The sequence below is a fragment of the Melospiza georgiana genome, chromosome 21, assembly GCF_028018845.1.
Source record: "Melospiza georgiana isolate bMelGeo1 chromosome 21, bMelGeo1.pri, whole genome shotgun sequence".
In the NCBI taxonomy this organism is placed as follows: Eukaryota; Metazoa; Chordata; class Aves; order Passeriformes; family Passerellidae; genus Melospiza; species Melospiza georgiana.
The window spans coordinates 81768-105243 of record NC_080450.1 but is presented as its reverse complement, the minus strand read 5'-3'; the positions used below and the strand labels follow the sequence as shown (position 1 = coordinate 105243).

General features: G+C 50.6%; 1 long non-coding RNA gene across 2 annotated transcripts; it reads left to right on the top strand.

The window, feature by feature from the left end:
- Nucleotides 1–19945: 19945 nt before the first annotated feature.
- On the top strand, nucleotides 19946–22918 carry LOC131092386 (uncharacterized). 2 transcript variants are annotated; one of them, XR_009115490.1, is made up of 4 exons: nucleotides 19946–20613; nucleotides 20732–21057; nucleotides 21398–21515; nucleotides 22661–22918. It is a non-coding gene; the product is annotated as an uncharacterized LOC131092386 (long non-coding RNA). The 2 variants fall into 2 exon arrangements; XR_009115489.1 differs by having other exon boundaries at nucleotides 20732–21515.
- The last annotated feature ends 558 nt before the right edge of the window (nucleotides 22919–23476 follow it).

The following is a 23476-nucleotide window of genomic DNA, read 5'->3' as shown; positions in this document are numbered from 1 at the left end:
CCTTTTCCTTACAGGTGCTTGTGCTGTAGTTTGGATTCTGCTTCCTAACATTTCTAGTGTGACAGGGTTTACCATAGAGACAATCTGCCAGGAGGTAGCGCTTTGGGGGGTATGGCAGTCCTGGGTGTGTATTCTGAACTCCTTCAGAATGTTAGGTTTGGAGTATTTCTTATCTCAGGAAAACAGCAGTCTTTTGCATCTGCATATCAGCTGTTGAAATTTTGGGTTCAATTTCTTGAATCACAAATGTCATAGGATTCCAAAGTGACCTACAGACATTGGAATGAAATCATTATTTACTGTGTGAAAGAATTGCTCTCCAAAGCATCAGCCAGGGTCTAAATGTGCCATTCTGCCTTTTAAAAGTACCAACATCACAGGATTTTTCTCAGATTAAAGCTTCCATGGAGTCGGATCTCTCAAGCCTGGCCCTTGAGAATTGTGGGCCTCCTGTGAACTGGTCTTGCCAGAAGGGCTTGCTGAGTTTTCCATTGTGTGGAAAAGAGATCCCATTTGCAGCCTGAAGCCTCATGTTTCCTGTAGGGTTTCCACTCCTAGAATTGCACACTTTGAAGGATTTCTTATAGCAGAAGTTTTCTGGGAGCTAGGACTCTGGCTGGATTTGGGTCTCTGGACTCTCAGGTGAAGTGACCTTGAGACACTAGGGCATGCAGATTTCCTTGCTGTTGAAAAGAGCTATTGTTCGCACCCAGGAGCCATGGTCTGAATGGGGGTGTCACCTCTTAAATTTGCAAATGTAACAGGATTTCTTCTAAATGAATGGTGCTAAGAACATAAGGTCTGGCTGGCTTTTGACTTAGAGGCGCCTCCTCTAAATTGGTCTTCAGATGCTAGGTTGGAAAGTGTTCCTACATATGCCAAATAGCCCTTGTTATGCAGTTAATAAGCTTCAAATTACCATGGAGTTGCTGCCCCTGCAAAGATTTTGGCAGAGCCTGGTTGTGGTGCCCCACTCCACTCCACCCCCCTTAGCAGGTCCTTATAGTTGCATGGGGAATCATCGTGGAGCATGCCAACCCAGCTCCATCCTGGGAACAGCACCTGTATTTTACCCTAAAATTTCTGTCCCATTATAGCTCCTGTTAGGATACAAATGTAACTCGGTTTCCACTGATTTTACCCCCAGTCATCTTTCCATACAAACATTGCTCCGCTCTCCAGAGGATTATTGTGAGCAGATGTGAGCTCTGCTGTCCCTTTGGACTGACAAAGACAGAGGTTTTGTCCCAAGTTCCTTTTGAACCTGTCCTGCACCTGTTACGAGTCCTCAGTCTCCTGCAATTTTGTGGGTCAGTGACATGTAAAACAGCACAGCTGGCTGGCATGCTTTGCTTATGAGGGGAGACAAGAGAAGAATCCCTCTGCTCACACCAGACCTGCAGCTGCCAAACCTCACCAAAGCACCTGAGGAGCCCCCAGGGACTGATGGTACAGAAGGGAGGTGATGGAGGACAGCACAGCAGGCAGCCTGCCCTCCATCTGGGTGTGAAGAAGGCAGGGCTGGGAACTGTAAGCAACATCCCAGCAGGTCTGGCTGATGGTGCCACCCTGAGGGCTTCCCCTGCCTTTGGGCAGTCCCAGCTGCTGCAGCTCACTTGACAGAGACTCATTGTCTATACTGTGCTTGGCTGCACTGGAGATGATGAAGCCGAGGACAGCAATGGTTGCCTTCACATCCCCTGACTGCAGATGGGAAGGAGGGCAAGCTCTGTCACCTTGGGAAGGCATCTGCAGATTCATTGCTGCCCGTCTCTGGAGCGTGGCTCCATCGGGGGATCGTGGTAAGGACAGCAGTGCTCACCTAACTCTGCACCTGAGGACAGCTTCAGGACCTTGTCATACTGTGGGAGAGCAGAGCTTCACAGTAAATACCAGCTAACATACTTAGTACCAGTGTTAACACTAACAATCCTTACCTAAATATTAATACTAGTAACACTATGCGTATTATTAGAGGCTGGTAGAGTTCTTAAGGCTGAGGCTTGCATGAAGAACACAAAATTAATTAACGTTGCTGATTATGCTATTGTGTTGAAATACTTGGCCTCCACTGCAGTAGCCCCACACTTACCTCGATGGCCTGCCCCAGCAGGTCCCAAAACACCTGGATGCAGATCAGCTTAAGCTTCACTGATGTGATAAACAGAGTTCATTCTTTAAAATTTTTAAAAGTTTATATTAAAGGATAAAAGGACAAAATAATCCAGCACTGGGATGCTTTTAGCACACAGCCAAAGAGCACAGAGGTAGCTTAAAAACATGTTCACTATATACTGTTACATTGCTGAGGTTACATGCATATTCATTAACTTACACATTATTCAAACATTCCTTTGACTTTTTGATGTTCCAGGAACTCTCTTGTTTGGTTTTAACCTCTGACTTGTCTGCAGAACGTTCTGTAAATGAGGTCTACACATTTTATTTCTTCCTGTAGTTTTATCCTGTTGCTTCACACTCCCTGATAACACTGGTAAGAGTCGATAAATGCTTCCTGGATGCTTAAGCTCTTTTTGTGTCACTATTATCACTTGGTAGGGGCAGTCTGCAGTTATAAGAAACAGAATAATTGCTTTACACCATTTTCTGAGTTAGTTACATAGAAGTACTTTAGTTTCTATTTCAACATTTTGCTAAAGCCTACGATATATTTATCAGGCTACAATTCATATGAAATATGCAGTGCATACATAAACTGGCATATTACACTATACAAAGCAGTTCAAAGTAAGAATAAGTTTTACCACATCAAAATACTTGTAATGCAAAAAGCTAATCTATGAATGTGAAAGCCAGTATTGTTTTATCATCTATAACATCCGACGACGAGGGTGAGCAGCGGGCCCGCAGCAGGCGGAGGGCGGGCAGGGGGACGCGGGCACTTAACTTTGGCCAGGGTGCTGATCTCGGCCAGTCGGGGCAGGCCAAGTCCCCGCAGAAGCGGAAGCACTGCGGTAGAAGAGGCACCCAGAGCCCGCAGCGGGCGCTGCACGCCCTCCCCGCTCCCGAGCCCTCTCCTCACCAAATCGCCGCCGCTCCCTAGTCCGCCCTGCTGTCGCAAAGACGACACGGAACCCCTCCCGGGCTACACTCCTCTCCGCCTCCTGCCCCGAGTGCCGATGGGGCTCTCCGGTAGGGGCTCTGCGGGAGTCTTTTCGCCGGGACCTGGGCACGAGAGAAGGCCGGAGAAGGGGACGGGGGTTTGGCGAGCGCGGCCGCGGCCGCCGCCGCCGCCGCCGCCGGCTGCGAGCCCTTCGGGCAGCCCGAGCTCCGCCCCACGCTCCCACGGGCCTCAGCCTGACGGCTCCTAAGCCTGCCAATCACGGCCCGCCTTTCTCCGTCCGCCCTGTCCAATCACAGCCGCCCTTTCAAACCGGAAGCGGTCCCGCCAATCTCAGCCCGCTCAGTCGCGGCTCGCCGCCTCAGACTGGCCCCGCTCGCCCGTACGCCTGAGGCGCCGCTCCCGCCACCGCCGCTTTGGGAGCCGGCGGAGCAGCGTCCCCGCTGCCGCTGCCTCGGCAGGCGCTGTTGCGGACGGGAAGGGCGGCCGGGAGCTTCCAGTTCAGGTCCTGGTCGGGATCAGGTTCTGGTCCAGGGAAGCGGGCAGCGGCGGGGAGCGGGCGGACGCGGCCACAGCAATGGCGGCGGCGGGAGCAGCGCTTGAGGGGACCGCGGGGAGTCGCGGATCCGAGCGCGGCGGGAATTGGCGGGCTGGGATTGGTGGAGCCGGCAGGCGCTGCCTCGGGTTGTGATTGGCTGGCTGTCCGCCCGTGGGGCATAAATAGCGGGCGTTGGAGAGGCAGCGGCGTCAGTTGGGCGGTGAAGCTGGGAGCGACGGGAGCTGCGGATGCGCGGTCCGAGGAGCGGCGCTGCGCCAGGATGGGACCCCCGCGGCAGCTGATCCAGGGAGCGCCGGTGAGCACGGGCGCGACGCCTGCGGCAGTATCTGGGGCCGGCCGTGTCCAGTTCTTTCTGCCGCGCCCTGCGTGGCTCGGGTAGCCGGCGGCTGGTGTGGGGCCTGGAGTGGCGCGGTAGGGGGGGGGGGGGGTGGGGGGGCACCGTCTGCTGTCACTGGGGGCTGGGAAGTAGCTGCTTTGCGGTTTCTGGATTTAAAGAAATGTTCAGAATACGAGGAATAAAGCTTGCTTTTTGTATTTTTATTACTTTATTTTCTTTTTACTTGTAATGTTTTTTTTCTTAATTGTGTTATTTTAGTATTGCCCGTTTTAATACATCTTTTTGGTTTGATTTGTTTTCTTTACTAGATATCTCATGTTAATTCGGTAAGGGTTGTGGGACTGGGGCTGAAACACCAGTTGTGAGAGCAGTGGGGACATGAAACCCCAGGGTGTGGAATAATGATTTTGGCATGAGTCAGGCCCAAAACAATGTGGAGTGGTGGAAATGCTGAGGCTAGATAAATGCCATGGGAGGAAGGCATGGAGCTGCAGCACAGGGCCTGCAGGTTATGCCTGGGGGTTCCCAGCCCCTGCCCTGTGGTACCAACGAGGGGCTAAAGGGTGTGGGGGCTCAGAGGGTTCTAGGGCCCAAGAACCAGCCCAAGAGTGCCTTTTGGGATGGGGGGGCAGGAGTCCAGTGGCTATTCCCAGCCCCTGCAGCTGCCTGAGGGGAGGTGAGGGGGCCTTTGTGCAGGTGCTGGGCTGAGAGCCAGAGTGAGGGGGAGGGTGGATGTTGAGCTTCAGGCCTCCAGTGTCCCCAGAGTTGGGATGCCACTTAAGGTTGCCACTTAGGGCTGGGTGGGTGGATGGGACAGCTTCTAGAGATACTGAAATTGTAATGATGGCAGTAACTGATTTGTGGCCTTATCAACAGCCCCAAGGTGCAGTGAGAAGCATGAGCAGCTTTTAGCTGCAGCCAGTAGGAAGCTGAGGAGCTGGAGCTGAGGCAGCAGAGCTGGAGGAGACAGAAATATGGTAGGGTTTGATGTAAAACCTCTGTGGGGCTGGGATAGGGATTGTGGAGTGGGGAGGTGAACTGCATGGTTGGAATTGAAATTGCTGTGAGGGCTGTGATCTGAGCTCAAGAACTAGAGCTAAAACAAAGATCCTGTCCTGAGAAGCACAAGTAGTATCGTGTGGCACTACTGTGAAGATGTTGAGCAGGAAGTGCAAGAGAAGAGCTGGCAGTTAAATAAAGCTTGTGGGACTGGAGTTGAAATCACTGGGGACGGGGTGGGGACTGCAGTGCTGCAGAAACAGTCATTGCTACAAGGGATACACACTGTGGATCTCAGGACTAAACGTGGAATGGGATACAGAGCTGGAAGAAGAGAGCTGGCAGTAAAATAAAGCTTGTGGGTCAAGAACTGAAAGGGCTGGAATCACTGGGTCTGGTCTTATCATTGTGGGACTGGGATCGGGTCTGCACACAACACGGGAACTATAGGGCTGGCACAAAGAAGATAAAATAAAGCTTGTGGGTCAAGAGCTGAAATCACTGGGCCTGGTCTTAATCACTGTGGGACTGGCATTGCAGCTTAACACATGACAGCAACCTTAGGGCTGGTAAAGGCAGTGTATTGTTCTTGCGCCGAGGTCACTGTAGGCCTGTGACATGGATGCAGGGGCTGGGTATTGCCGCTAATAGTAGAACAGGATGTGTGGAGTGGGGAAAGGGGGCGGCAAGCTCGCGCCTGAAAACCCCGTCGATGTTAGAATATTGCCTGCGCCTGTGATGGCACCTCTTGGGGTGCGGCTGAAATCTCCGTGGGGCTGGGAAGTGGACCGCGGGGCTGGCAATTTGAATGAAAATGGCAAAGGCACTAGACCTGTGAACGGGGCCGTGGGCATCCAGGACGACTTATGCAGGGGTGTGCAAAGTGGCTGGGGACTGCTCGGTGGGAGCTAAAATCACTGCAGGGCTAGCATATGGATGGTGGGGTGGGCTTCCAGGGGCTCGTGCCAGAGCTGAATTGTTGCCCAGCTGGAGCCAAGAGCCAGATGCTGCCATTTGAAGCTGGAGAAACACAGAGCTGGAGCTGGAAGAAGAGAGCTGGCAGTAAAATAAAGCTTGTGGGTCAAGAGCTGAAATCACTGGGCCTGGTCTTAATCACTGTGGGACTGGCATTGCAGCTTAACACATGACAGCAACCTTAGGGCTGGTAAAGGCAGTGTATTGTTCTTGCGCCGAGGTCACTGTAGGCCTGTGACATGGATGCAGGGGCTGGGTATTGCCGCTAATAGTAGAACAGGATGTGTGGAGTGGGGAAAGGGGGCGGCAAGCTCGCGCCTGAAAACCCCGTCGATGCTAGAATATTGCCTGCGCCTGTGATGGCACCTCTTGGGGTGCGGCTGAAATCTCCGTGGGGCTGGGAAGTGGACCGCGGGGCTGGCAATTTGAATGAAAATGGCAAAGGCACTAGACCTGTGAACGGGGCCGTGGGCATCCAGGACGACTTATGCAGGGGTGTGCAAAGTGGCTGGGGACTGCTCGGTGGGAGCTAAAATCACTGCAGGGCTAGCATATGGATGGTGGGGTGGGCTTCCAGAGGCTCGTGCCAGAGCTGAATTGTTGCCCAGCTGGAGCCAAGAGCCAGATGCTGCCATTTGAAGCTGGAGAAACACAGAGCTGGAGCTGGAAGAAGAGAGCTGGCAGTAAAATAAAGCTTGTGGGTCAAGAGCTGAAATCACTGGGCCTGGTCTTAATCACTGTGGGACTGGCATTGCAGCTTAACACATGACAGCAACCTTAGGGCTGGTAAAGGCAGTGTATTGTTCTTGCGCCGAGGTCACTGTAGGCCTGTGACATGGATGCAGGGGCTGGGTATTGCCGCTAATAGTAGAACAGGATGTGTGGAGTGGGGAAAGGGGGCGGCAAGCTCGCGCCTGAAAACCCCGTCGATGCTAGAATATTGCCTGCGCCTGTGATGGCACCTCTTGGGGTGCGGCTGAAATCTCCGTGGGGCTGGGAAGTGGACCGCGGGGCTGGCAATTTGAATGAAAATGGCAAAGGCACTAGACCTGTGAACGGGGCCGTGGGCATCCAGGACGACTTATGCAGGGGTGTGCAAAGTGGCTGGGGACTGCTCGGTGGGAGCTAAAATCACTGCAGGGCTAGCATATGGATGGTGGGGTGGGCTTCCAGAGGCTCGTGCCAGAGCTGAATTGTTGCCCAGCTGGAGCCAAGAGCCAGATGCTGCCATTTGAAGCTGGAGAAACACAGAGCTGGAGCTGGAAGAAGAGAGCTGGCAGTAAAATAAAGCTTGTGGGTCAAGAGCTGAAATCACTGGGCCTGGTCTTAATCACTGTGGGACTGGCATTGCAGCTTAACACATGACAGCAACCTTAGGGCTGGTAAAGGCAGTGTATTGTTCTTGCGCCGAGGTCACTGTAGGCCTGTGACATGGAGGCAGGGGCTGGGTATTGCCGCTAATAGTAGAACAGGATGTGTGGAGTGGGGAAAGGGGGCGGCAAGCTCGCGCCTGAAAACCCCGTCGATGCTAGAATATTGCCTGCGCCTGTGATGGCACCTCTTGGGGTGCGGCTGAAATCTCCGTGGGGCTGGGAAGTGGACCGCGGGGCTGGCAATTTGAATGAAAATGGCAAAGGCACTAGACCTGTGAACGGGGCCGTGGGCATCCAGGACGACTTATGCAGGGGTGTGCAAAGTGGCTGGGGACTGCTCGGTGGGAGCTAAAATCACTGCAGGGCTAGCATATGGATGGTGGGGTGGGCTTCCAGGGGCTCGTGCCAGAGCTGAATTGTTGCCCAGCTGGAGCCAAGAGCCAGATGCTGCCATTTGAAGCTGGAGAAACACAGAGCTGGAGCTGGAAGAAGAGAGCTGGCAGTAAAATAAAGCTTGTGGGTCAAGAGCTGAAATCACTGGGCCTGGTCTTAATCACTGTGGGACTGGCATTGCAGCTTAACACATGACAGCAACCTTAGGGCTGGTAAAGGCAGTGTATTGTTCTTGCGCCGAGGTCACTGTAGGCCTGTGACATGGATGCAGGGGCTGGGTATTGCCGCTAATAGTAGAACAGGATGTGTGGAGTGGGGAAAGGGGGCGGCAAGCTCGCGCCTGAAAACCCCGTCGATGCTAGAATATTGCCTGCGCCTGTGATGGCACCTCTTGGGGTGCGGCTGAAATCTCCGTGGGGCTGGGAAGTGGACCGCGGGGCTGGCAATTTGAATGAAAATGGCAAAGGCACTAGACCTGTGAACGGGGCCGTGGGCATCCAGGACGACTTATGCAGGGGTGTGCAAAGTGGCTGGGGACTGCTCGGTGGGAGCTAAAATCACTGCAGGGCTAGCATATGGATGGTGGGGTGGGCTTCCAGAGGCTCGTGCCAGAGCTGAATTGTTGCCCAGCTGGAGCCAAGAGCCAGATGCTGCCATTTGAAGCTGGAGAAACACAGAGCTGGAGCTGGAAGAAGAGAGCTGGCAGTAAAATAAAGCTTGTGGGTCAAGAGCTGAAATCACTGGGCCTGGTCTTAATCACTGTGGGACTGGCATTGCAGCTTAACACATGACAGCAACCTTAGGGCTGGTAAAGGCAGTGTATTGTTCTTGCGCCGAGGTCACTGTAGGCCTGTGACATGGATGCAGGGGCTGGGTATTGCCGCTAATAGTAGAACAGGATGTGTGGATTGGGGAAAGGGGGCGGCGAGCTCGCGCCTGAAAACCCCGTCGATGCTAGAATATTGCCTGCGCCTGTGATGGCACCTCTTGGGGTGCGGCTGAAATCTCCGTGGGGCTGGGAAGTGGACCGCGGGGCTGGCAATTTGAATGAAAATGGCAAAGGCACTAGACCTGTGAACGGGGCCGTGGGCATCCAGGACGACTTATGCAGGGGTGTGCAAAGTGGCTGGGGACTGCTCGGTGGGAGCTAAAATCACTGCAGGGCTAGCATATGGATGGTGGGGTGGGCTTCCAGAGGCTCGTGCCAGAGCTGAATTGTTGCCCAGCTGGAGCCAAGAGCCAGATGCTGCCATTTGAAGCTGGAGAAACACAGAGCTGGAGCTGGAAGAAGAGAGCTGGCAGTAAAATAAAGCTTGTGGGTCAAGAGCTGAAATCACTGGGCCTGGTCTTAATCACTGTGGGACTGGCATTGCAGCTTAACACATGACAGCAACCTTAGGGCTGGTAAAGGCAGTGTATTGTTCTTGCGCCGAGGTCACTGTAGGCCTGTGACATGGATGCAGGGGCTGGGTATTGCCGCTAATAGTAGAACAGGATGTGTGGAGTGGGGAAAGGGGGCGGCAAGCTCGCGCCTGAAAACCCCGTCGATGCTAGAATATTGCCTGCGCCTGTGATGGCACCTCTTGGGGTGCGGCTGAAATCTCCGTGGGGCTGGGAAGTGGACCGCGGGGCTGGCAATTTGAATGAAAATGGCAAAGGCACTAGACCTGTGAACGGGGCCGTGGGCATCCAGGACGACTTATGCAGGGGTGTGCAAAGTGGCTGGGGACTGCTCGGTGGGAGCTAAAATCACTGCAGGGCTAGCATATGGATGGTGGGGTGGGCTTCCAGAGGCTCGTGCCAGAGCTGAATTGTTGCCCAGCTGGAGCCAAGAGCCAGATGCTGCCATTTGAAGCTGGAGAAACACAGAGCTGGAGCTGGAAGAAGAGAGCTGGCAGTAAAATAAAGCTTGTGGGTCAAGAGCTGAAATCACTGGGCCTGGTCTTAATCACTGTGGGACTGGCATTGCAGCTTAACACATGACAGCAACCTTAGGGCTGGTAAAGGCAGTGTATTGTTCTTGCGCCGAGGTCACTGTAGGCCTGTGACATGGATGCAGGGGCTGGGTATTGCCGCTAATAGTAGAACAGGATGTGTGGAGTGGGGAAAGGGGGCGGCAAGCTCGCGCCTGAAAACCCCGTCGATGCTAGAATATTGCCTGCGCCTGTGATGGCACCTCTTGGGGTGCGGCTGAAATCTCCGTGGGGCTGGGAAGTGGACCGCGGGGCTGGCAATTTGAATGAAAATGGCAAAGGCACTAGACCTGTGAACGGGGCCGTGGGCATCCAGGACGACTTATGCAGGGGTGTGCAAAGTGGCTGGGGACTGCTCGGTGGGAGCTAAAATCACTGCAGGGCTAGCATATGGATGGTGGGGTGGGCTTCCAGGGGCTCGTGCCAGAGCTGAATTGTTGCCCAGCTGGAGCCAAGAGCCAGATGCTGCCATTTGAAGCTGGAGAAACACAGAGCTGGAGCTGGAAGAAGAGAGCTGGCAGTAAAATAAAGCTTGTGGGTCAAGAGCTGAAATCACTGGGCCTGGTCTTAATCACTGTGGGACTGGCATTGCAGCTTAACACATGACAGCAACCTTAGGGCTGGTAAAGGCAGTGTATTGTTCTTGCGCCGAGGTCACTGTAGGCCTGTGACATGGATGCAGGGGCTGGGTATTGCCGCTAATAGTAGAACAGGATGTGTGGAGTGGGGAAAGGGGGCGGCAAGCTCGCGCCTGAAAACCCCGTCGATGCTAGAATATTGCCTGCGCCTGTGATGGCACCTCTTGGGGTGCGGCTGAAATCTCCGTGGGGCTGGGAAGTGGACCGCGGGGCTGGCAATTTGAATGAAAATGGCAAAGGCACTAGACCTGTGAACGGGGCCGTGGGCATCCAGGACGACTTATGCAGGGGTGTGCAAAGTGGCTGGGGACTGCTCGGTGGGAGCTAAAATCACTGCAGGGCTAGCATATGGATGGTGGGGTGGGCTTCCAGAGGCTCGTGCCAGAGCTGAATTGTTGCCCAGCTGGAGCCAAGAGCCAGATGCTGCCATTTGAAGCTGGAGAAACACAGAGCTGGAGCTGGAAGAAGAGAGCTGGCAGTAAAATAAAGCTTGTGGGTCAAGAGCTGAAATCACTGGGCCTGGTCTTAATCACTGTGGGACTGGCATTGCAGCTTAACACATGACAGCAACCTTAGGGCTGGTAAAGGCAGTGTATTGTTCTTGCGCCGAGGTCACTGTAGGCCTGTGACATGGATGCAGGGGCTGGGTATTGCCGCTAATAGTAGAACAGGATGTGTGGAGTGGGGAAAGGGGGCGGCAAGCTCGCGCCTGAAAACCCCGTCGATGCTAGAATATTGCCTGCGCCTGTGATGGCACCTCTTGGGGTGCGGCTGAAATCTCCGTGGGGCTGGGAAGTGGACCGCGGGGCTGGCAATTTGAATGAAAATGGCAAAGGCACTAGACCTGTGAACGGGGCCGTGGGCATCCAGGACGACTTATGCAGGGGTGTGCAAAGTGGCTGGGGACTGCTCGGTGGGAGCTAAAATCACTGCAGGGCTAGCATATGGATGGTGGGGTGGGCTTCCAGAGGCTCGTGCCAGAGCTGAATTGTTGCCCAGCTGGAGCCAAGAGCCAGATGCTGCCATTTGAAGCTGGAGAAACACAGAGCTGGAGCTGGAAGAAGAGAGCTGGCAGTAAAATAAAGCTTGTGGGTCAAGAGCTGAAATCACTGGGCCTGGTCTTAATCACTGTGGGACTGGCATTGCAGCTTAACACATGACAGCAACCTTAGGGCTGGTAAAGGCAGTGTATTGTTCTTGCGCCGAGGTCACTGTAGGCCTGTGACATGGATGCAGGGGCTGGGTATTGCCGCTAATAGTAGAACAGGATGTGTGGATTGGGGAAAGGGGGCGGCGAGCTCGCGCCTGAAAACCCCGTCGATGCTAGAATATTGCCTGCGCCTGTGATGGCACCTCTTGGGGTGCGGCTGAAATCTCCGTGGGGCTGGGAAGTGGACCGCGGGGCTGGCAATTTGAATGAAAATGGCAAAGGCACTAGACCTGTGAACGGGGCCGTGGGCATCCAGGACGACTTATGCAGGGGTGTGCAAAGTGGCTGGGGACTGCTCGGTGGGAGCTAAAATCACTGCAGGGCTAGCATATGGATGGTGGGGTGGGCTTCCAGGGGCTCGTGCCAGAGCTGAATTGTTGCCCAGCTGGAGCCAAGAGCCAGATGCTGCCATTTGAAGCTGGAGAAACACAGAGCTGGAGCTGGAAGAAGAGAGCTGGCAGTAAAATAAAGCTTGTGGGTCAAGAGCTGAAATCACTGGGCCTGGTCTTAATCACTGTGGGACTGGCATTGCAGCTTAACACATGACAGCAACCTTAGGGCTGGTAAAGGCAGTGTATTGTTCTTGCGCCGAGGTCACTGTAGGCCTGTGACATGGATGCAGGGGCTGGGTATTGCCGCTAATAGTAGAACAGGATGTGTGGAGTGGGGAAAGGGGGCGGCAAGCTCGCGCCTGAAAACCCCGTCGATGCTAGAATATTGCCTGCGCCTGTGATGGCACCTCTTGGGGTGCGGCTGAAATCTCCGTGGGGCTGGGAAGTGGACCGCGGGGCTGGCAATTTGAATGAAAATGGCAAAGGCACTAGACCTGTGAACGGGGCCGTGGGCATCCAGGACGACTTATGCAGGGGTGTGCAAAGTGGCTGGGGACTGCTCGGTGGGAGCTAAAATCACTGCAGGGCTAGCATATGGATGGTGGGGTGGGCTTCCAGGGGCTCGTGCCAGAGCTGAATTGTTGCCCAGCTGGAGCCAAGAGCCAGATGCTGCCATTTGAAGCTGGAGAAACACAGAGCTGGAGCTGGAAGAAGAGAGCTGGCAGTAAAATAAAGCTTGTGGGTCAAGAGCTGAAATCACTGGGCCTGGTCTTAATCACTGTGGGACTGGCATTGCAGCTTAACACATGACAGCAACCTTAGGGCTGGTAAAGGCAGTGTATTGTTCTTGCGCCGAGGTCACTGTAGGCCTGTGACATGGATGCAGGGGCTGGGTATTGCCGCTAATAGTAGAACAGGATGTGTGGAGTGGGGAAAGGGGGCGGCAAGCTCGCGCCTGAAAACCCCGTCGATGCTAGAATATTGCCTGCGCCTGTGATGGCACCTCTTGGGGTGCGGCTGAAATCTCCGTGGGGCTGGGAAGTGGACCGCGGGGCTGGCAATTTGAATGAAAATGGCAAAGGCACTAGACCTGTGAACGGGGCCGTGGGCATCCAGGACGACTTATGCAGGGGTGTGCAAAGTGGCTGGGGACTGCTCGGTGGGAGCTAAAATCACTGCAGGGCTAGCATATGGATGGTGGGGTGGGCTTCCAGAGGCTCGTGCCAGAGCTGAATTGTTGCCCAGCTGGAGCCAAGAGCCAGATGCTGCCATTTGAAGCTGGAGAAACACAGAGCTGGAGCTGGAAGAAGAGAGCTGGCAGTAAAATAAAGCTTGTGGGTCAAGAGCTGAAATCACTGGGCCTGGTCTTAATCACTGTGGGACTGGCATTGCAGCTTAACACATGACAGCAACCTTAGGGCTGGTAAAGGCAGTGTATTGTTCTTGCGCCGAGGTCACTGTAGGCCTGTGACATGGATGCAGGGGCTGGGTATTGCCGCTAATAGTAGAACAGGATGTGTGGAGTGGGGAAAGGGGGCGGCGAGCTCGCGCCTGAAAACCCCGTCGATGCTAGAATATTGCCTGCGCCTGTGATGGCACCTCTTGGGGTGCGGCTGAAATCTCCGTGGGGCTGGGAAGTGGACCGCGGGGCTGGCAATTTGAATGAAAATGGCAAAGGCATTTGATGGGGTTGTCAGAGCAGCACCAGGTGTGAGTGTGGGGATGATGGGGGCTCGGAGCAGCCCAGGTGTGAGTTTGATGATGATGGGGGCTCGGAGCAGCCCAGGTGTGAGTGTGAGGATGGCGGGGTCTCGGAGCAGCCCAGGTGTGAGTGTGAGGATGATGAGGGGCCGGCTCCTGCCGGGGCGAGGCTGTTTTAGGGGGAGGCTTTGCCTCAGCTCCCTTTTGCATGGAGCTGCTGAGTGGAGGGGTTTATGGGCCGCTCCCGGCGCTGTCTCATGGAAGGACTGCGAGAGCTTCTCACAGGGTCGGGGAGAACGCCTGGATCTGTGCTTGGGTACGTGGAGCATCGCTTAAAGGAGGTGCCGAGGGACGAATCTTTGTGCCCAGGAGCAGCAGCCGAACAGGTGAGCCTGTATGGGTTTGGGGCGGGGAATTTTGCCTTTCCCCTTTCCAATTTCATCTTGCCAGTCCCTCCCCGGATCCCCAGGAACAAAAATGGAGCTGATGAGCACAAAAGGAATTACGGAGAAGGAAGCAGCTCCTCTTCTTTTATTGTCTGCGTTTGACCTGAGGGGATCCCTCTTGACTTGTGGTTTTAAGGGTGTTGATTGCAGGAAAAGCTGCCTTTTCCAGGCTGTTAGGGGTATCCCGGGGGTGACAGGGAATCCCTGCGTTCTATTCTAAGGGGAATGGGAAAAGTATTCTTGTGGTATTATGGGTTTGATTTGAAGGCAGCCACCCCATTTGCACCACCCTCGGGTTTAAATGGAGGGGGCAGCCCTGGTGTCCCTCCTTTTCAAGGGTTTGCATGGAGGTCAAAATCGCCCTTTCCCATCAGTCGAAGGCTTTCATTTGGGGAGCGCCCCTTCTTTTCTGCTCTCCTAGGGGGTGAAATTGGAGGGGAGAAGGCATTTCTTTGCCCTTGTTGAAGTGAGGTGAGCCCCGCCTGTGGCATCAGTTTCGGGGTTGGGTAGGGGGAAGCCGCAGCTCTGGCAGCGTTTGCAGGGCTGCAATGGGGCTGTGCCGCTGCATTGGAGGGCGCTCCTCGTGGCCGCGGCCTGGCCCGGAACGTTCCCGGTACGGAACGTTCCCGCTCAGGAGCGCTGCTGGCACGGCCCGGGCAGCTGCCGGGGCGCACGGGGAATTCGGCGCGGCCGGGCCGGCCGAGGGCGGCAGTGGCGGAGCCGCGCCAGTGCGAGCCGAGCGGAGCCGGGCCGGGCCGACCAAGGGTGGCAGAGGCGGCGCGGGCGCTGCTGCGCCGGCCCGGGCGGTGCCGGCCGCTCCGTCCGCTCCAGGCGCGGGGCTCGGGCGCCGCCGGTAGCCCCGGGCCCGGTGCCGGCCCCGCCGGGCAGGGGCAGCGGGCGGGGCTCCCCGGGACGGCGCCGGCCCCGCGTGCCGGAGCAGCCGCCGCAGGAGCCGCTTTCCTGCCGGGAGCCGCGCTCCTTCCGGGGCCGGCAGCGAGCGCGGGGTTCGGCCGCTCCACGTTCGGCGGTGCCGTGGCTCGGAGGCGCTTTGGAGGCGTTGATGGCATCGCTGGGTTCGGTTTGCATCGGCTGTCCGCTAAGGGATATGGGGTTCTTCCTGAGCGGCACGGTTCTCGGTGCCGGTAGGGATGATAAAGGTTCATTTCGGATTGGGTTTTGTAGTCGGATATATATTTTTTTGGCGGGGTGTTATGTTTAGAAGGGCGCACAATGGTTTTTACGGGTCGTAGTGCGAAGCAGCGGTTTGCATTTTAATTCTGTTGCGGTGGCTTTTATTAGCGTGAGTGTGTAGTGTTTGTTTTGGGCGGCTTGGGGAAGCGTCCTGTCGTTCATAGCAGCGGGTTTTTAATCTCGATAATTGCATGTGTGTTTATCGTCTTCCAGGGCTTTTATTTGTTTGGTTTGTTTGATTGTAGTGTATGTTTTATGGTTACGGGTAATTTGGGGGACATTGTTTATGGTTACGTTTGTCTTTAGTCTTTGTGTTTGTTTCTAGGTGGTATTTTTATTTTGATAGCTTGAGGCACTATGGGTTTATTCAGTGGGGAATAATTTTTTTGTTGCAGATTTATCTGGTTTTTGGTATTATTCTTGTTGTTGGTTTCTTTATTTTCCTTTTTTGTTGTTGTTGTTGTCTTTTAATGTATTTGAGTATTGTTTATCAGGGTTTTTTTTGGGAACATGGGTATTTATATGGTGGGTTTTTAAGGTATTTATTTATTTGGGTAGGTAATTTCTTAGTTTTTAGTGGTTGAGATGTTTTCCCATTTTGTTAATTAGTTCAGGTTTTAAAGTTATTTTTACAGAGGATTGTTTATTCTTTGAGTTAGTGTAGAAGTAGAATTTTGGTTTTTTTTTTTGTTTGTTTTTAGTAACGTCGTTCAGGGTGAGTGGCACTGGCTTGAGTTTAGTAGATTGGTTTGACATTTTTTTAGTACTTTTTGTAATTTGCTGTGTGTGTTTCTAGAGGATTTTCTTTTATTTTGGTTCCATTTTTCTGTCGTGATGAGAATTGTTATTGAAAAGAGTGTTCTTTGTTTTTTCGCTGACACTTGTTTGGGTGTTGGAGGTCTCTTGATGTTTTTGGAAGATATTGGGGGGAATTTGATGCTGTTTGTTCTGTCATTTCATTTAGGAATTGGATTTTAAATATGCAATTATGACTCTAACTATATTGAAACAAAAGAAATAGATGTGTAGCAATGGGAATGGGCCAATTTTATTTTTATATATTCGGTCAATTTTTGAAATTTAACATGTAACATAAGTCATTATATGTTACAATAAGTTACTCTAATTTTAATAGAGTATTGTGTATGTTTATAGATATATGAATAGAGAATATAAATGTAAATACAACCCAAACAAAAATACAAATATATAAATGTATTGCAACTATATGCAGATATATAAAAAATTAATAATAAATTGTAAATGTAAAATAACATGAATTGTAAAGTATATAATACACGTAATACTGCATATATTTTATTAAATATATTATAGGAAATGGATATAAAATAGATATAAATATGGATGTGATATATGTATCTATCTATCTATATCTATCATGTGTTGTATATTATGATAAATATAAATATAAAAAAAATTTAGGTAGTTTAAAATAATGGATGGTTTTGTTTTTTCTTTGCCAAAGCAGGGGTTTTCGTGTAAAAATTACAAATACAAATAATATAAAGGTAGAAATACAAGCATAGAAATATATCATAAACACATTAAAGATTTATATAAAAATTAGAAATATAAGGAAAAATAAGTTGTAGCAGTAGATATGGTAAATAATTTTAAAAATAATTCCCGTATATTTTTTGAACAAGGTGCATAATATATATAGTTATTAATATAATGCATCAATATAAACTATAAATTTATATAAAATATCAACTATCTATAAGAAGGAATAAAAGCTCTGTGTCACGTGCAGCAGTAGAAAATTTCAGGCTCCCAGGGAATAAATAGTTTTCTTTAAATCATTTTCGTTTTGGAGTTTTTTTTTTTACTCCCGGGTAGCCTGAAAGTTTCTACTGCTGTACGTGACACAGAACTGCTGCTTTTTTATTCTAAAGGTGGAAAGGTAAACCAAGATTAGAAATACAAGAAAGGGGAAGGGGAAGGGGAAGGGGAAGGGGAAGGGGAAGGGGAAGGGGAAAGGAAAGGAAAGGAAAGGAAAGGAAAGGAAAGGAAAGGAAAGGAAAGGACAGGAAAGGAAAGGAAAGGAAAGGAAAGGAAAGGAAAGGAAAGGAAAGGAAAGGAAAGGAAAGGAAAGGAAAGGAAAGGAAAGGAAAGGAAAGGAAAGGAAAGGAAAGGAAAGGAAAGGAAAGGAAGCAGGAGAGCAAGAAGGAAGGGAAGTGGTGAAAAAAAAAACCGAGTGAAAAAAGTAAAAAGAGTTGGAGGGAAAAAGAGCGGGCATTGGGGAGGAGCGGTGCTGCCTCAGGTGCTTCCCCGCCGTGGGGCGAAGGACCCGTTTGATGCCCAGGAGGGACTGCAGCTGCCGGTGGCTCCCCGGGGACGGAGCTGTGGCTGTCAGCCCGAGACTACAACTCCCGGCAGGCCCTGCTGCTGGCGCGGCGTGTGACGCAACGGCCGACGCGGCACATGAGTGGCTGGCGTGCCAGGCGGCGGCGCGGGGCTGTGCGCGGGCAGCTGCCGGCGCCTCTCCCGCGCGGGACGGCGACGCTGGAGGGGCGCAGCCTCCGTCTGGCCGCCCGCCCGGTGCTGAGCAGCGCGGAATGAGCGTCCGCCCGGTTCCTCGGCCTCCCTCAGCGGTGCCGGGGGCGGGGGCGCTGCCGCCCGCCGATGGCGGAGGGCGAGGCGGTGCTTTGCTGCCGCGGGCCGGGAGCTGCAGGAGCCGCCCCGGGCGAGCGGCGCCGGGCGCTCCCGCGGTCCCGGTGGGGCGGCCGCCCTCGGGCTGGCGGAGGCGCCGGAGGAGCCCCCGAGCTGCAGCCGTCTCCCTCGGGCTGCTGCCGGTGCTGCGGGCGGAGGCGGCTCCGCCCGTGTTGGGCGCTGCGAGCAGGGAGCGCTGCGGTATCGCCGGCATGACGGGGCTGCTGCCTGCGTTAGTGCTCGTGGCTCTTTGTGCCGTGACAGCGGATGGAGCGGCGCTGGGCGGTAAAGCCAGAGATGGCCGGGAGAATGCCCAGCGCAGGGAGCGGCCGGGCTGTGTGCTTCGGATGGCACAGGTGCGAGCTGCAAAGTCACCCCCCCTTCCGCCCCTGCCCTCCCGAGCCCCGGGGAAAATGCTTTCCAGCATTGTCGAGCTTCTGAGAGACAAAACTTGTGATTTGACACTAGCATCCAGAAAAGGTTTCTGTCTAGATTAGCAAATGTCTAAATTGTTCTTGGTTACATCCCATGACCGGTTTTAGGCAGTGACTTCATACTGCTTTTAGGATTTTCTTGTACACTGGTGAGAAAATAGGCAGGTCTGATAGTGGTTTCACTTTTTTTCTACTTCACGTTCCATAAGATTCTTTTATCCAAGCGATTGTTTTAAAATTCTACTGTAAGCGTTTGTGGTTCACTTTTTTTTTCTTTGCAGCACCCGGGCCTTTTTTTTTTTTCTCTAAATCGGGAGTAAATATAGCTGAGTAAAATTACCTTGGTTATCTTCCTTCTTTTTAAACTTAATTGTTTTTATTAATAATTCTATTTGAATATGCAGAAAAAGTGGGTATGTCCTGTAATCTATGCTAGCTTTTTCTCGTTTACAGGGTACTCACAAAATATGTCTCCCTTAGTGTCCCACAGAAACATTCTGGGTGAAATCTGAATTAAGGTATGTGTTTTCAAATAAGTAATCAGTTTAGATATTTGCCTGTGTACCTTTTCCTGTAATTCAGAGCTTGTGTTCTGTGGGTTTTATGATAAACCTGTAAAACATGTAAGAATGGTTTTGCAAGTCTGAATCGTTGAAGGCAGCAATAAGTGGATTTAAAGCCTGTTCTTGAGCAGACAAAGGGGAAAAGTGTGACTCTGATGCTGAACTTGTCATTTTTCATTTGACTTGCCTTTAATTATTGAAGAAGAGAGAGAACTAGGAAAAGAAATAGAATTGATTATTGAGCACTCCTAAAAAGCTCACCATGATTCTGTGTAGAGCCAAAGTGAAGGATGATGGAACAGAGCTCTGTGCATTAGAAGGAAATAAACCTGATGTCCACACAGAGTCTTACTAATTTCTGTTTTTAAAATGCAAAATAAGTTTAGGAAGTGTTGGAAGTTAGTATTTTGGGAAAGAAATGGCAGTTCCACAAAACATTCCATTCCATTTAAGAGAGGCCCTTGGACTGATTCATGTTGTAACTGCTGTCACTGCAATCAGTTGGTGGTTCAGCCTTGAAACGTGCACTTGGCCTTCTATAAAGCACTGTTTTGTTTGCCTTTCAGTGCTATGAGTCTTGATAAATTGGAGAAGTGCCCAAGAGAAATTCATCATCCTGAGATACAAAAGGTAGGAAGTGACTTTTTTTGGTTTGGTTCTTTTTCTTTATTGTTTTCTGGAAATAGAAGTAATTAAGTATAGATACTACTGGTTTGTTTCTTCCAGTAGCTGATAATACTAATACCAATAATAATAATAATAAGAGTAAAGTAATACTACTTCAACTGTCTTTATTTATCCATTGAACTGGCCATTTTAAATCTAAACTTCTAAACACAAATCAAACCATCATCCTTGTAGAATCTTTAATAGGAGTGGGCTAAAGATCCTGGTTTTGTTGACAGGATTTATTGGTTCATGAAGAGCAAGAGGTAAGTACAAGCCTAACTACCCTCTAGCTCACAGACCTGCCCAGTGAATAGAGCTTTGTTTTTTTGATGGGCTTGTGATGACTTTGAGATCAATTGCTCATTCATTACAGTAAAAAAAAAAAAAATTGTTTGAACATGACAGCAAAAATAACTTTAAGCACAACTTAATAATAATAGATCACCAATTTTAGTTAATAATTTTATGCTGTACTCTTGGGTGAGGGAAGACTCGGACACCCAATATGAGATCAGCAAGCTATGTTTATTGCAGAGAGTATCAGACACTTATACAGCACATAATAAGCTTATGAATATTCTGTAAGCCAAGCGATCTATTGGTTAAACTATACCATCAACTCTTCCTCATTCCTTTGGGCCTACATTCCCTATTTCCCACGTCTCTCTGTCTACTTGTTATCCTACCCAGCTAGGCCCAGGCACACGCTATCTTGCAGGTGCAAAACTCAAAAATACCTGTGTTCGGTACTTTCCCAGCTCCTGGTCGGCTAACGAGCGAATGTCTGCGTGACCTCTGTCATGGAGCCATTTCTCCACACTATACTATCAAAGTTTAAAGGTAAATTATTATATATTAGGAGATGGTGTAAAGTGTATGTTGTAATGTGTAGGATATATACAAAGATACGTACTTGAAAGTCCGTAGAGGAAACAAATTTTTACGCCTTCTGTTTGACTGTTTGTCATATATTTGGTTTTATTTCCCAGGGATCAGTGAATTTTAACTCTAGAGTCCTCTATGCTAAGGATGCTCAGCTTACAGATGATGAAATGTTCAGTAATGGTGAGTTTTTCACCTTCTCCTTCATTGTTTTGCTCATCTGAATAAAAAAAAAAAAAGGCAAGATTAAAGAAAAAGCAATAGTTTTATTATTTTTACCCTGTTATGTCTGTTTCCTCAGTATTTGCTGGAGCTGTGCTTACCCAAGGTTTGGGTAAAACAAGCTTTGGGTTCCCTCTGTCTCACTGGGAGTTGCCCAATTCAGTTGCATCTGGTGAAATTCACCCTGAGACCTTACAGAACCAGCTCCAACTACGTGAGAGCCATTTGCAGTTCTCTCCAGACGCCTGGAGAATGGGCGACGTTTCTGAGGATCCGGCGAGCGTGCTTCTGTCAAAACTCAGTCTGTGAAATTTCTGGGGAAAACCCTTCTGTGTCCTGAAGGGTTCAAACTCTGGTGAGGATCCAGTTATCAGGTGCTCACCTGGATGGTTCCAGCTGCCAAAGGTAACACTTGTACTCTTGCCCTGTAGTTTACATCTATTGTATTTTTGTTATTTTGCAGGATTTTTTGTCTTTGCAAAATATTGTGCATTTCACTCTTTGGAACCTCTCAGATGGTTCTTTGGTGCAGCACCACCCCATGGGACACTTGGCTGCTGTCCTGAAGGGGTTGGTCGCTAGAATTGTGAATCCTGGAGAGTTTATAAGTCTTCTGTCCCCAGGGAGGTATCATGCTTTGTTTACTTTTGTTCTGTTGGTTAGGTGCTGCTTCTCGTTGCAAGTACGAATTTCAAACTGCCCTGTTCTTATTTTAACTGTTTTCCTGGTTCTCTCTGTCCGGCAGGGAAAGACTCTCGTATCCTTGTCGTCGGGCTCGGTGCTGTCCAAGAAGATACAGAGACTAAAAAAATCATAAGAAGCAAAATATGACTGCAGGGAAAAGAAGCTGGAGAGAACAGAAGGTGATATTGTTATCCTTACCCTGTATTAGAGACATCCGCTGTGCTTTGATGCTGGCAGCTGCCAGGGGCTTGTTAGCTCTTTGTAGGCAGGTGTAGGTGTTCACTTGTAGGTTTTTTCTCTGGACAAGTCAATTCAAACTTTGCTAAGCTTATATTTGCAGATTACTCTCTAGCACAGTCCAGCATGACATTTTTGAATGTTGTAAAAATACCATGTTACTTGGAAATTGCTAATGAAGAGAAGCTTTAGGGGAAAATAAGATTTCAGGGTTGGAAGATGTGAGAAGAATTGTGTGGGGATGTTAGACTGAAGTAAAGCACACTTGAAGCTGGACTGGCACGCTGGCAGGTCCCCTATTAAACAGTAGTGCTGAGATTAGCCTGGGGGTTGCCCATTGTTTCTGTAGAAATCAATGTTTCCTGGTCTTCAGAGGGAAGCTGCTTTGAAAAGCTGGAAGGTGCAGCATGCTGACAATCCCCGTGCTTTGGATTAAAAGTAGATTTCAGAAGGGTCCTAAGCTTTTGTCTTTTCCTAGAAGTCGATGTAATCCTGTCGAGGAGTTTTTAATTCTGTGTTGCCATGTCATCCATCAGAGCCCTGTTGTACTAATCATCATACAAGTACAAAACAAAAAATCAGACCCTGTCCCAAGCACTTAGAGCCCAGAACACGATTTCCTCGGGCTGCCATTTGTGTGCCATCGGTACTCACCACGAATTGAGCCCTCTGGCTCTGAGAGAGCCCCTGGATGCTGACGGAAGGGGGCTGGTCACAGACCCTGGAGGTGCCTGTCCCCCAGGGAGGGAGAGGACGAGGCAGTGTGGCCTGCAGGGAGGGTGTCGTCCCCAGAGAGCAGCCGGCGACTCCATGCCTGCCCGGGGCTGCGGGTGCCCCCTCGGGGTGGACGCCTGCCCTCAGGTTTCCCTCTGGGCACCCGGGGAGGGAACCAGGTCCATCCGTGTGGCAGCTGCAGGGCCTGCAGGCTCTGGGCCCTGGAGCCGAGTGAGCCTGAGCTGCTGCATGCTTGCTGTGAGCTTTGGGGTGAGCGTGCATCACTGCAGGCCTGGGATGGATTGAAATGCGCTGAGGAAAGCACAGGGAGGGAGGGAAATGCTCTGTTAACATGTGCCAATTCTTCTGTCAGACTCATCACGGCGGGACAGCGTGAGGACTGAAAGTGTAAGAAGATGCGGAGGGAAAGAGAGAATCTGACAGGAGCAGCGAACGCACGAGTGCACGAATTTTGCTTTTTGCTTGGATGTAAACTCAGGAGTTGAAAGGAATTTGGGAGTGAGAAGGGACATTTCAGAAGGAGAAGAAGAAAAAGAAGTTGTTGTTGTTGCTACAGTCCTGGCAAAAGCTTTTGTTCTAGCTAATAAAAGAAGTTAGTTTAAAAAACAAAAAGGAAAAAATGTAGTGTGTTTTTTTTTTCCTTCACTATGATATGCATTGGTGGTATATGGTGTGTTTTTTTATTTCTTGGTATTATTAACTCTGTGTAAATTGTTTTTTGAGTGAAGCTGACTTTCTGGATGGGTTGGTTTGTATTTGAGGCAGGATTAATTTCAGTAGGGTTCTTTCATAGATTTCTGATGGGTATTACTGGGATTTTGGTTTTGTTTACTGTATGTATAAACCTAGAGCTTTGGTAGGGCCAGCTGGGCTGCTGGAGTTTTGGGTGTGAATTTATTAGATGGCTTTTGTTAGATGCAGTTTTTAATTTTTGAAATGTTTTTCAGTGTAGTGGTTTTAAGGTGGTTTTTAAGAATTCATTGTATTGTTTTATCTTGTTTGTAGTTGGTGTATGATAAGGGATGTGGTGTGACCTTTTGGACATTATGGTTTTGGTGTTCCTAAGTTCTGATTTCTTTCTGGTTGGATAGTTTTTTTTATTTTTATTTTTTGGGACAGGAGCATTTATATGGTGGGTTTTTATAGGCAATATGTTTTTTAATTTAGG